Source organism: Podarcis muralis, chromosome 5 (genome assembly GCF_964188315.1).
Source record: "Podarcis muralis chromosome 5, rPodMur119.hap1.1, whole genome shotgun sequence".
Lineage (NCBI taxonomy): Eukaryota > Metazoa > Chordata > Lepidosauria > Squamata > Lacertidae > Podarcis > Podarcis muralis.
Genome location: NC_135659.1, coordinates 84,226,866 through 84,239,784, shown reverse-complemented (window position 1 = coordinate 84,239,784; position 12,919 = coordinate 84,226,866).

Here is a 12,919-nt window from a genome sequence, read left to right as displayed (position 1 = left end):
GCGCAGTGCGCAACCCAAAATCACATAACCTGAAGCATCTGTAACACAAGGTACCACTGTACAAACTCGGTGGGGCAGTTTGACAATACAGTGGTACCTCTGGTTACATACGCTTCAGGTTACATACACTTCAGGTTACAGACTCCGCTAACCCAGAAATAGTACCTCGGGTTAAGAACTTTGCTTCAGGATGAGAACAGAAATCGCGTAGCAGCGGTGCAGCAGCAGCGGGAGGCCCCATTAGCTAAAGTGGTGCTTCAGGTTAAGAACAGTTTCAGGTTAAGAACAGACCTCCCGAACGAATTAAGTATTTAACCCAAGGTACCACTGGCGCTGTGGGTAAAAGCCTCAGTGCCTAGGGCTTGCCGATCGAAAGGTCGGCAGTTCGAATCCCCGTGGTGGGGTGCGCTCCCGTTGCTTGGTCCCAGCGCCTGCCAACCTAGCAGTTCGAAAGCACCTCCGGGTGCAAGTAGATAAATAGGGACCGCTTACTGGCGGGAAGGTAAACGGCGTTTCCGTGTGCTGCGCTGGCTCGCCAGATGCGGCTTTGTCATGCTGGCCACGTGACCCGGAAGTGTCTCAGGACAGCGCTGGCCCCCGGCCTCTTAAGTGAGATGGGCGCACAACCCTAGAGTCTGTCAAGACTGGCCCGTACGGACAGGGGTACCTTTACCTTTACCTTACCACTGTAATGAGCAGATTTCATTGTGTGTGTTCCTGACTATATGGGCAGATAAAAACAAAACCTGAAGCAGAGGTCACTCCAATTTCTGCAACTTGCAATAAAAGCAGCTGCAGTCAATGTATCATTTGGGGGCTCTAATTAACAAGATCACACCAGCACAACTTGTGACCCACTGAGCGCAGCCAGCCATGCAGTGCAGCCCACCAGAGGTTAGCTGTGTGGGGCTTGGAGGACCATGTTATATTAGCCCACATTGTACCATTTCACTAAAAGAATTTGAGCCAGCAATCTGCTTTCTGATATTAACAAGCTTCGTTTCCAAGGGATGTTTGCAGCAGATCGCTGGGGAAGGGGAAAGCATCCCATTGCGCCTTATTTTGTGTGTTGGGAGATAAGCAGTCAGGATTTTATTTCATCCATAGGTGGTGCTAGAACTCAAGCTGAGGTCTGAGCTGAAGCGTGTTACTTTAAGGATAGGTTTGTCTTCACAGGTACTGTTTGCAGGCAACAGAGCTGTCGAAGGCAGGATGTCTCTGAATTTCTGGCCATCACAGGTGGGGAAAGGGCTGCTGTGTTCAGGTCCAACTCTGAGGCTTCCCACAGGCATGTGGTTGGCCACTGTGAGAACAGGGTGCTGGACTAGATAGGCTGCCACTGGCCTGAATCCAGCAGGCTGCTTTTACACTCTCACGTGCAAACATGATGAAGTCTCGTTTCTTTCTGATGAGTCTTTCAACAAAAGGGTAGCAAAGCGTCGATCAGTAAACAATGCAGAATTGGAACTGATGGAAATTGAATTTGTCATTGAAAATAGTGCCCCTCTTAAGGTTTAATCACAAGCGTGTATTCGCACATACATGCACACGCACAACAGTTTCTCAACACGAAGGTGAAACTAAGGGTACAGCTTGCATAACTCCCAACATCTCCCTCAAAGCTTACTGTAGTAAAATAAAATAAAATGCTTACATCGCGAATGTATCTCCCTCTAAAGAGCAAAGCATTAATCATTTCTGACATCTGAAACGATTAATTCTTCCTATCTCTGCTTCACTGTTTCACTATTCTGACGTGCTGTAGAAACTGAACCAGCAGTACAGGAGTTGCCAACTTTTTGTAAGCTAGAAAAATAGACATGGGCACTAGAGATACACTCCCTGCAACCAGGCATCAGGGGGCTGGCCCAATACATTTTGACACCTAAGGCAAACTAGAACATAGGGCCTTCCCCCGGCCAAGGAAGAAGGGGTGAGTGAAGAGCTTTGTCAGGAACAAGTGAATAAAACACTACAGAAGGAACAAGAGGGAGGCGATCAAATCAACCTCGCCCAAAGCTTGAAGTGGGGGAAGGGGTCTGCTATGAATCACACTGGGTGGGCGCAGAGCCCAGGAGATCTCAGAGGACACCCCCTGCTCCCTAGGGATGAGAGAAGACTAAGAGCACCTCCTATTCTCTGAGAGGCTACTGTGGTGGGAGCTGCTGGGGCCAGGGATGGCTTTTTGGGCACGTGTGCCCATGGGCACTACGTTGGTGATCCCTGCAGAACTAAGGTGCCAGTATGGAATCTCTGCATTTTCAGCATGTCCTGCTAATCCGCAAGGGAGATTGCAGGTGAAAAAGCACCAAGCATGATGCCACCCACACTAGACTATAAATTCAGAGTACTTGAAACAGCACTAAAGGAGCCAGAACCCTATACGTATGTATTTTCACCCACAAATGTGCTTTTTGCGTTGCTGCGAGAGCAGTGCACTCCCACACAGGAACCAAACGCCACAATTAGGTTCTCTAACCGCATTTTCTGCCTTTTCACTTTATCAGAGCAAGAGGTATTGAGTTGGTTCAATAGTAGGAAACCAGTATATTTATGTCATTGTGATGGCTAACCTATAACACGGGGTTTGTGTATAGTTCTATCAGATAAACAGGAAAGATAACCTCCGTGAAAATGAAAAAGCTGATAACTCAAGCGCTGCTCTCTGCACCACAGTGGTGTGTTATGTTTAAAGGCGCCGTTTGTGGGGGTTTTGCTCTCTAGGCTGATGAACGCTCACAATCCAAAGCAGAGTAATTCTCAGGCTGTGATCTAGTCCCTCTCAAACCAATGGAGGTTTAGCCACTGGTTTTAAAGAGCAAAACCTGGATAAAGAAGCATCGTGCATCCTTGAGCTTATTTCAGACACGGACCGCAGCATATATATATTTAATGTACGGTATCAGAATTGTGCTTTATTGTTTTTTGAAGTCATTGAGTTATTGTCCCACCAGTCGGGGTTTGAACATGGACTGGTAGCAAATCTTCACCTTCCTCCATGATTTTATATACCCTCCCACCAAGTTTTCCATTTCTTTTTCCTGAACAATCAGCCAGCATTCTGTAGTCACAGAGCATGCTCACTGCTCGGTCTTCAGTGGACTGTTTTGTGGGGTCATCTTCTGCACCCCACATCTTAGATTATTATATATCATTTTTATACTTCTGCAAATATTGATGCCCCCTCCCCCAATCTACTGATCCCTGCCTTTTCTGTGGGTGATGCCATTTTGGCTACATAAGCAAAAGTTCTCACACCTGCACATCGGAAACAGAGGACTAACAACAGGTGGGACTCTCATTTTTTAAAATCATAGGACATTTTCTATTACTCCTCATTATGCACAATAATATAATACCGATCCATGACTATTGCTCTAGCCGTACTGAACATTTAAAGCATTATGCTGCCATGTTAAACAGCCATGGCTTCACCCAGATAATTGGGAGGTGGGGGGCAGTGGCGTAGCGTGGGGGGTGCAGGGGGGGCAGGCCGCACCGGGCGCAACATCTGGGGTTAGGGCAAATCCACAGGTTAGGGGGCGCAAATCCACGGGTTAGGGGGCGCAAATCCACGGGTTAGGGGGCGCAAATTACTTGCCTTGCCCCGGGTGCTGACAACCCACGCTACGCCACTGGTGGGGGGTGGCTGTACTTTGTCAAAGGTGCTGAGAGGTGTTTGATGATGCCTTTGCCCCACCCTAGACACTTGAACTACAATTCCCAATAGTACTTCAATAATCAATACTTCTTCACAGGGGACTCTGGCAACTGCCATTCTTTGAAGGGAATGGAGTCACCTCTCAACAACTCTCAGCACCCGAGAAGTAACATTATATAACATCTAAAAGTACAGCCATCAAGCTATTACCCACATTGGTAATAAAACAACAACGTTGCCCCAGCCACACAACAACAACAACGTGTTTGTCGCCCATCTGACTGGGTTGCCCCAGCCACTCTAGCCAACAGAGTACTAAAAACACTCTCTTAAGTTTCTGCTTAAAGTTAATAATGAGTGGGGCAGACCCCCCCATGCCCTCACTGCAGAGGACATGCCACAAATGGAGAGCCACCACTAAGAAGGCCGTGTCATGCATAAACATCTGCTGGGCAGTTTGTTAGGAAACCTGCCACCATTCCTCAGTGTGCACGTGGGGCCTCCAACTTCCCATTTAGTTCCTCGGAATTTATAAACAGATTGTATAAGGAAGCTCCAGAGCCACAGCAGGTCACTGTGCCATCTGCAGTGGGAAAGGAGGAGTGTGTTGTGCCACCTCAGTTTACCACTCTCAAGACCCATGGTTACAGGTAAGCAATCTGTTTTTATTCATCCAAACGGCATTTTTTATAACTGGATCCAAGTTCAAGCAGAGTATTTTTATATAACCCACTGCCATCACATTAGAAATGCACAATATCGCCTTTTCATCCATGTTGTAAAATCCAAGGGGATATGAAAACTGTTTAACTGGGGTGTGATATGATCTTTACATAGATATATAGATATATACACATACATACATGTATGGCAGTAAAATTGCTTTCTGGTGATGACTTTGCATGAAAAATGCACAGTAAGGAACAATTTCCCCATTGATTATCTTTCCGTGCTAATAGCTTCTATGGCCATTTTGTGGACAGTTCACTTTTAACATTCATATGTAAATCCCGTAAGCCTTGGCAGACTAATGATTGGAGGGGGGGGGAGAGAAACTGAGGTAAAAATAAGGGAACAGATTCTCTAATTCTCCACAGTTTCTTCAGAGCTTGTAGTCTAATTAAAATGCATAAATCCCTCACCCACCCCAAAAAGAACTCACCATAATATATGGTGAGACAGTCTCCCCCTAAAGGGCTAAGAATTAATCATTCCTAAAATCTATAACCCATATCTCTTTACAGAGGCTACACTCAAGCCCAAACTACTTGTGACCTTAACTGTATAGTGCATTTTTAATTCACAAATTGCCAGCTCAGGGGGTCCACTTTAGATCAAAACCCTACCGCAATACCTAAAGGGTTAAAGTCATCTCCCTCCCCCCCCCCCCCAATCACTCTTGCTACGATCTGGCTCCCTGCTTGGCAATTTATAGGAAGAAAACTTGCACTCAAGGAGATAACTCAATGTTTAAAGTCGCATGGAGTTTGCCCTCCCTCTCCAAGATGCAACAGGTGTCAGAAGAACACCAACACAGTGTGTGGAGCGAGGCTGAGACTATCAGTTGCTTGAAGAAAATGTACAGTAATTATTAGTTTTCCTGTCGGCATCAGGGCATCGGAATGTAACTAAAGAGTGACATACAAAATCAGGCCAAAGTTCCATCAAGTAGTATAACACAGGAACAGTTTGGACTATCTTATCTCAGCTTAATAAACCGAGATGCAGATTAGCTTTTTGTGTGCGCACAGACCCTTCGCTCATTTATAGTGGGAACGTGCAAACCAGGAAGCTTTCCCATAACTACTGCTTCCCATTAGGTTCAAATAAGGGAACTATGGCTAACAGCTTTGGAACAAGTTGAGATATTTTTTAACCTTCCCCAAAGCATGGTATTACACCGTATTTTTCGCTCCATAAGATGCACTTTCCCCCTTCTAAAACGTAAAGGGAAATCTCTGCATCTTATGGAGCGAAGGTGTGGTCCCTGGAGCCGAATCGCCTGAGCGTGCTGCGTGCCATTGCCCCGCTTTCCCGGCGGCCTCCCCTTTCCCCTGAAGCCCTGGGAAGGTTTGGGAGCGGCGGGCAGGCTGTGCGATGTTGCCTCATGCTTCTGGTCTGCTCTTTTTGAGAGGCTTTGACCGACAGCCTCCCCTTTCCCCTGATGGCTCCGGGGATGTTGGCCAGAGGATGGCGAGAAGAGGCAGCTGCCGAGAGAGGGGAGGAAGAAGACGGAGAGGAGGGGGACCGAGAAGCGGGGCGAAGGGAAAGGTGGTAGGTTGCCGTGAGTCATGGTAGAGGGCAAAGGAGAGGCAGCAGCGAAGGGGAGAAATTGCAGACGTCGTCTGAGGAGTTTGGGCAAAAGGGATGGAGAGGAGGAGGCTGGAAAAGGGGCCTGTGCTGCTTGGGGGGGGGGGAGTGGGGAGAAAGAAAGCCTCCGAAGTCTCCACGGGAAGAGAGCGATCCCTGCAGAGGCTTGGGATGGAAGCTGCACCCCGCCAACTATATGGCTGGTGGGCAAGCAGCTTCCCTCCCAAGCCTCTGCAAGGATTGCTCTCCTCCTGAGGAGGCTGTGATTCAGAATTTTTTTTCTTGTTTTCCTCAGGTGTGTCTTATGGTCAGGTGTGTCTTATGGAGCAAAAAATACGGTATATATTGGCTTGTTCTGAAGTCTCCCAGTTTGTCCAGGAAAGGAAACTGTAAATATCTTAAGACTTCCTGGCTTGCTCATGTAAAAGGGCTACCTGCATGGCCAAAAGGCTTGTTCATGTCTCACTGTATTAAGCTGAGACTTCATTGTTAAATTCGGACATTCTTTTCCCAAAATGCCCAGCTCAGCACCTCTGAAAACTCAATAGCGGTCAACCATTCCATTTTGTCCATGGCATCTGAAAATCAAATGCATGATGTGTCTTAACCTAGAGCTCTGTTGTGGCAATCAATAACAGGTATACTGCCAACTCCAAATTCATCTTGTCTTCTGAGTTTAGTGGCTAATGTTTATTCTGTTATATAGAATTATTATTTTTTATTATAAGTGTTGTTGCTACTATTACAATTATTTTTTCATTTATGAATTGCTTCCTGTAAAGCATTTCAAGTGTGCAGTACAACTGAAAGATATATAAAACAATTGCATACACACACACACACACACACACACACACACATATATATATATATATATATATATATATATATATATATATATGCTTTCGTATATATACACACATATACGGGTAACATAAACTTCGGGTTATGAAAGCAGCAAACCCAGAAGTGTTTCACCGCGCACGCATGCACAGAAGTGCTCTACAGAAGTGGTCTGCTGTCCCACATGCGCATTTGCAGAAGCGGTCCCTCCAGTTGCAGAAAACTTGGGATCCGACCAGAGCTCTGGAACGGATCCCATCTGCAACCAGAGGTACCACTGTGATATGCCCTCTCCTGCAGTGTGCCATGATCAGTTAAGGATGCACCAGTCTTTTAGGTCTCCTGGTCCCAAAGCTGTATCACCCCATCTTGTGGTAAACTGCACTTATGCGTTCATGAAAAGGTACTACTTCCTTTCATAGAATCATAGAATCATAGAGTTGGAATAGACCACAAGGGCCATCGAGTCCAACCCCCTGCCAAGCAGGAAACACCATCAGAGCACTCCTGACATATGGTTGTCAAGCCTCTGCTTAAAGACCTCCAAAGAAGGAGACTCCACCACACTCCTTGGCAGCAAATTCCACTGTCGAACAGCTCTTACTGTCAGGAAGTTCTTCCTAATGTTTAGGTGGAATCTTCTTTCTTGTAGTTTGGATCCATTGCTCCGTGTCCGCTTCTCTGGAGCAGCAGAAAACAGCCTTTCTCCCTCCTCTATGTGACATCCTTTTATATATTTGAACATGGCTATCATATCACCCCTTAACCTCCTCTTCTCCAGGCTAAACATGCCCAGCTCCCTTAGCCGTTCCTCATAAGGCATCATTTCCAGGCCTTTGACCATTTTGGTTGCCCTCCTCTGGACACGTTCCAGTTTGTCAGTGTCCTTCTTGAACTGTGGTGCCCAGAACTGGACACAGTACTCCAGGTGAGGTCTGACCAGAGCAGAATACAGTGGCACTATTACTTCCCTTGATCTAGATGCTATACTCCTATTGATGAGGCCCAGAATTGCATTGGCTTTTTTAGCTGCCGCGTCACACTGTTGGCTCATGTCAAGTTTGTGGTCAACCAAGACTCCTAGATCCTTTTCACATGTACTGCTCTCAAGCCAGGTGTCACCCATCTTGTATTTGTGCCTCTCATTTTTTTTGCCCAAGTGCAATACTTTACACTTCTCCCTGTTAAAATTCATCTTGTTTGTTTTGGCCCAGTTCTCTAATCTGTCAAGGTCGTTTTGAAGTGTGATCCTGTCCTCTGGGGTGTTAGCCACCCCTCCCAGTTTGGTGTCATCTGCAAATTTGATCAGGATGCCCTTGAGTCCATCATCCAAGTCGTTGATAAAGATGTTGAATAAGACCGGGCCTAAGACAGAACCCTGTGGCACCCCACTAGTCACTCTTCTCCAGGATGAAGAGGAACCATTGATGAGCACCCTTTGGGTTCGGTCAGTCAGCCAGTTACAAATCCACTGAGTGGTAGCATAGTCAAGACCGCATTTTACCAGCTTCTTTACAAGAATATCATGGGGCACCTTGTCAAATGCTTTGCTGAAATCAAGGTAGACTACATCCACTGCGTTCCCTTCATCTACCAGGCTTGTAATTCTGTCAAAAAACGAGATCAGGTTAGTCTGACATGACTTATTTTTCAGAAATCCATGCTGACTATTGGTGATCACAGCATTCTTTTCTAGGTGCTCACAGACTGTTTGCTTAATGATCTGCTCCAGAATCTTCCCTGGTATTGATGTCAGACTGACTGGGCGGTAATTATTTGGGTCCTCTCTTTTCCCCTTTTTGAAAATAGGGACAACATTTGCCCTCCTCCAGTCTGCCGGGACTTCGCCTGTTCTCCAGGAATTCTCAAAGATGACTGCCAGTGGTTCTGAAATCACATCTGCCAGTTCTTTTAATACTCTTGGATGCAGTTCATCTGGCCCTGGAGACTTGAATACATCTAGACTGGCCAAGTATTCTTGTACTATCTCCTTAGTTATTCTGGGCTGTGTTTCCTCTGCTGAATCATTTGCTCCAAATTCTTCAGGTCGGGCATTGTTTTCTTTATCGGAGAAGACTGAGGCAAAGAAGGCATTGAGGAGTTCAGCCCTTTCTGTGTCCCCTGTTTGCATTTCACCATCTTCTCCTCTGAGTGACCCCACGGTTTCTTTGTTCTTCCTTTTGCTACGAACATACCCATAAAAGCCTTTTTTGTTGCTTTTAACCTCTCTAGCAAGCCTGAGTTCATTTTGTGCTTTAGCTTTTCTGACTTTGTGTCTACACGTGCTGGCTATTTGTTTGAATTCCTCTTTGGTGGTTTCCCCCCTTTTCCATTTTTTGTACACATCCTTTTTTAATCTTAACTCAGTTAAAAGTTCTTTAGATAGCCACCCTGGCTTCTTTAGGCACCTTCCATGTTTCCGTCTCATTGGTATTGCCTGAAGTTGTGCTTTTACTATCTCCCTCTTAACAAACTCCCAGCCATCTTGAACTCCCTTTCCTTTTAGTATTACTGTCCATGGGATCTCACCCAGCACTTCCCTAAGCTTTATGAAGTCAGCTTTCTTAAAGTCGAGAAATTGAGTCCTAGTATGCTTGGCTGCTCCTTTCCGCTGTATAGTAAACTTCAGAAGAGCATGATCACTCGCGCCTAATGATCCTTCCACTTCTACCCCACTAACCAGGTCATCAACATTGGTTAGGACCAGATCTAAAATGGCTGTTCCTCTTGTTGCTTCTCCCACTTTCTGGACAATGAAGTTGTCTGCAAGGGCAGTGAGGAATCTGTTTGACCTTATGCTCTTGGCTGAGTTTGACATCCAACAAATATCCGGGTAATTGAAGTCCCCCATTACTACTATCTCCCTTCCTTTTGCATGCTTGGCCATCTGTTCCAGGAAGGCATCATCTATGTCCTCCGTTTGGCTTGGGGATCTATAGTAAACTCCCACAATGAGGTCACTGTTATTCTTCTCTCCCTTAATTTTGACCCAAATGCTCTCACTTTGGCTTTGAGGTTCTAAATCTTGGATCTCTTCACAGGTATACACATCCCTGACATATAACGCCACTCCTCCTCCTTTCTTGTCTGGTCTGTTTCTTTGAAATAGATTGTATCCCTCCATTATTACATTCCAATCGTGGGATTTATCCCACCAGGTTTCAGTGATTCCTATTATGTCATATTTAGTTTGCTGTACCAGGAGCTCAAGCTCATCTTGTTTATTTCCCATGCTTTGCGCATTAGTGTACAGACATTGAAGTCCATTAATCATTCCCCCGTGTCTCTTATTTAAGGATTTTCTCCTCCCACCACTAGGTCTGCATGCTCTTTGCTCCATTCGGTCTATGACATTTGGATGATCATCTTCATCAATTGATAGACTCCTACCTTCAGGAGCACTGTCTCCCTCCCCCACATTAGTCAGTTTAAAGCCCTCCTGATGAGGTTTCTGAGATTTTTTGCAAAAACATTCCTCCCAACCGTTGTGAGGTGCAGCCCATCGCTTGCCAGAAGTCCATCTTCAAGAAACTGCATTCCGTGATCTAAGAATCCAAACCGTTCCTGTTTGCACCATTTGCGAAGCCAGTTGTTCACTTCCACTATTTTTCCCTCTCTCCCTGGGCCACGTCGTTCAACTGGGAAGACAGATGAGATGACAATTTGTGCATTTAATTGCTTCAATTTCCTGCCCAGAGCCTCGTAATCTCTTTTGATCTTCTGGAGGCTATTGCTTGCAGTGTCATTGGTTCCCACATGAACCAAGAGGAAGGGGTATTTGTCAGTGGGTTTTATGATTCCTTGCAGTCGTTCAGTTACATCTTGGATCTTAGCCCCGGGGAGACAGCACACTTCCCTAGACATCTTGTCAGGCCCACAGATCACTGTTTCTGTTCCCCTCAGTAGGGAATCCCCTATCACCACTACACGCCTCCTCTTAGGTCTGGTCGGGGTTCTTCTGTGAGCTGTCGGTTCCAAGGTCGCCTGGACATTCCCAGAGGACTGCCTTTGCTCCTCGTCTTCATATACCTGATCGACTGTAATGAGGGAGAGATCCTCAAATGGAGTCTGCTCTTCGTCTTCCATGCTAGGGGAAAGGACCTCAAAGCGATTGCGTATTTCTAAACAATCAGAGCGAACCCTGGGCCTCCTACTTCTTTGAGTCACGTTTCTCCATATATCTGACTCCTGTGTTTGTGAACTAGCCACCTTCTCTTTCGTCTGTCCTGAACTAGCAAGCGGGTCAGCTTCACAGAATGACCTCAGTTTGTAATGGTTTGAGTGGGAGGGAGAAAAATGGACTTGGAAAACTCTCACAAATGTTGTAAACCTCTTTTGCGTCTGTCGTACTTATACTTAGTTCTCAAGAACAGCAAATGAGGTGGTCAGTTTCTGTCTGGACCTTATAGAGTGCAAATGTGAGCCTCCAGATGGGTTCCCCGCGCCCACCCCCCAAAGCTTTTGTGGTATCTGACCTTTGGTTATGCTGGCCAGGGCTGATGGGAATCATGGTCCAAAACATCTGGAAGGCAGCAGGTTGGGGAATATAAGAAGATCATTACTGGGTCAGAGCCAAAGTCCTGTCTAGTCCACCACACTGTTCTTAGACTGGCCAACAAGTTGCCTGACTGGAGGTGGAACATCACCATAATGACTAGTAGTATCCACTACTAGCCTTATCCTCCATGAATCTGGCGAAATCCTCTTTTTAGAGCCATCCAGGCTGGTGTCCCTCATTGCCAAATTGTGTCTAGGGATTGCCTCCCTGGTCTGTTAAATCAAACTGCCCTGCCAGTTCTGGTCTTGGCCTTAAGATGTCACTAATCGACTTGGCCTTGAGATTTCCTCTAGGTAGCTTGGAGGCCAGGAAAGGGAAAAGAGGAAATTTGCTGTTGTTTTTAACATATCTCCCACTTCCTACAGTGAGTGACAGACAAGGTGGTGATGGCAGTTGACTGGCTTGACAGACGTTCATTAAGCCTACTTAATTTTACGGGTCTTCTTTGCTTTGCACTTCCTCCTTCAGAGTCAAGCTAGTGTAAAAACAAATGTGAGCCCCCGCCCCCAAAGGCTCCGAAATAAATAATCCAACAGCCCACCAAGGTGAAAGAGTGAAGGAGGAGGTCAGCAATGCTAGCAGTAGGGTTACATTACACATTCTTAAAGAGTCCTGATTAAATAAGCTGCAATCACACAGTACTAATAATAATTTTTAAAATCCTTATCTAAGTCTCTTCCAAAAACATTTTTTTAAAAAACACCTTATAATTGTGTCCAGTGTTAGTCCTACTCATAGTAGACCCATGGAAATGAATGGGCATGACTAATTTAGGTGCATTAATTTAAACAAGTCAGCTCTGAATAATATTTAGTTGGACGCAACCCATAATTTTAGCCGGTAGCCCTATGCCCAACTATCTAGCATGAAGGCTCATTGGAATGAGAGATTTACTTTTGAGTAAGCATACCCACAATCATAGTTATTTTTATGATGACGTTATTTCTCTTTGTTTTTGCTTTATGACCTGTTGTGTATTTTTATCGGAACTGTAAACTTCCTTGAATTGATTTTCTTAAAAATAGAGAAATGGCATATATCTTATCATCCTCTTGTGTTATTCTGGCTTATTTTATTATTTTTAGATTTCAGGTGTAAACTGACAGGGCTGAAGGGCAGTATCAGGATGTTCCATATCAGTAAATCTTTGGCAATGATGTCTTCTTCCTGGTTGTGTTCCCCTCATTCAAATCCATAGGCAATCTGTGTCTAGCTGAGAGAGGATGGAGCTTCTTGGGTTTGCTGATCGGAAGGTTGGAGGTTCAAATCCGCACGGCGGGGTGAGCTCTTGTTACTCTGTCCCAGCTTCTGCCAACCCAGCAGTTTAAAAGCACGCCAATGCAAGTAGATAAATAGGTACCATAACTCCCTTAGCAAAAATTGTCCAGTAGCACCTTAGAGACCAACTAAGTTTGTTCTTGGTATAAGCTTACATGTGCATGCACACTTCTTCAGATATCTTCAGATATTTCTATTAGGAATAATCGGGGATGAAATTAAAAAAGAGGATAAAACACTATTCCAATACTCGACAGTAGCGGCCAGAA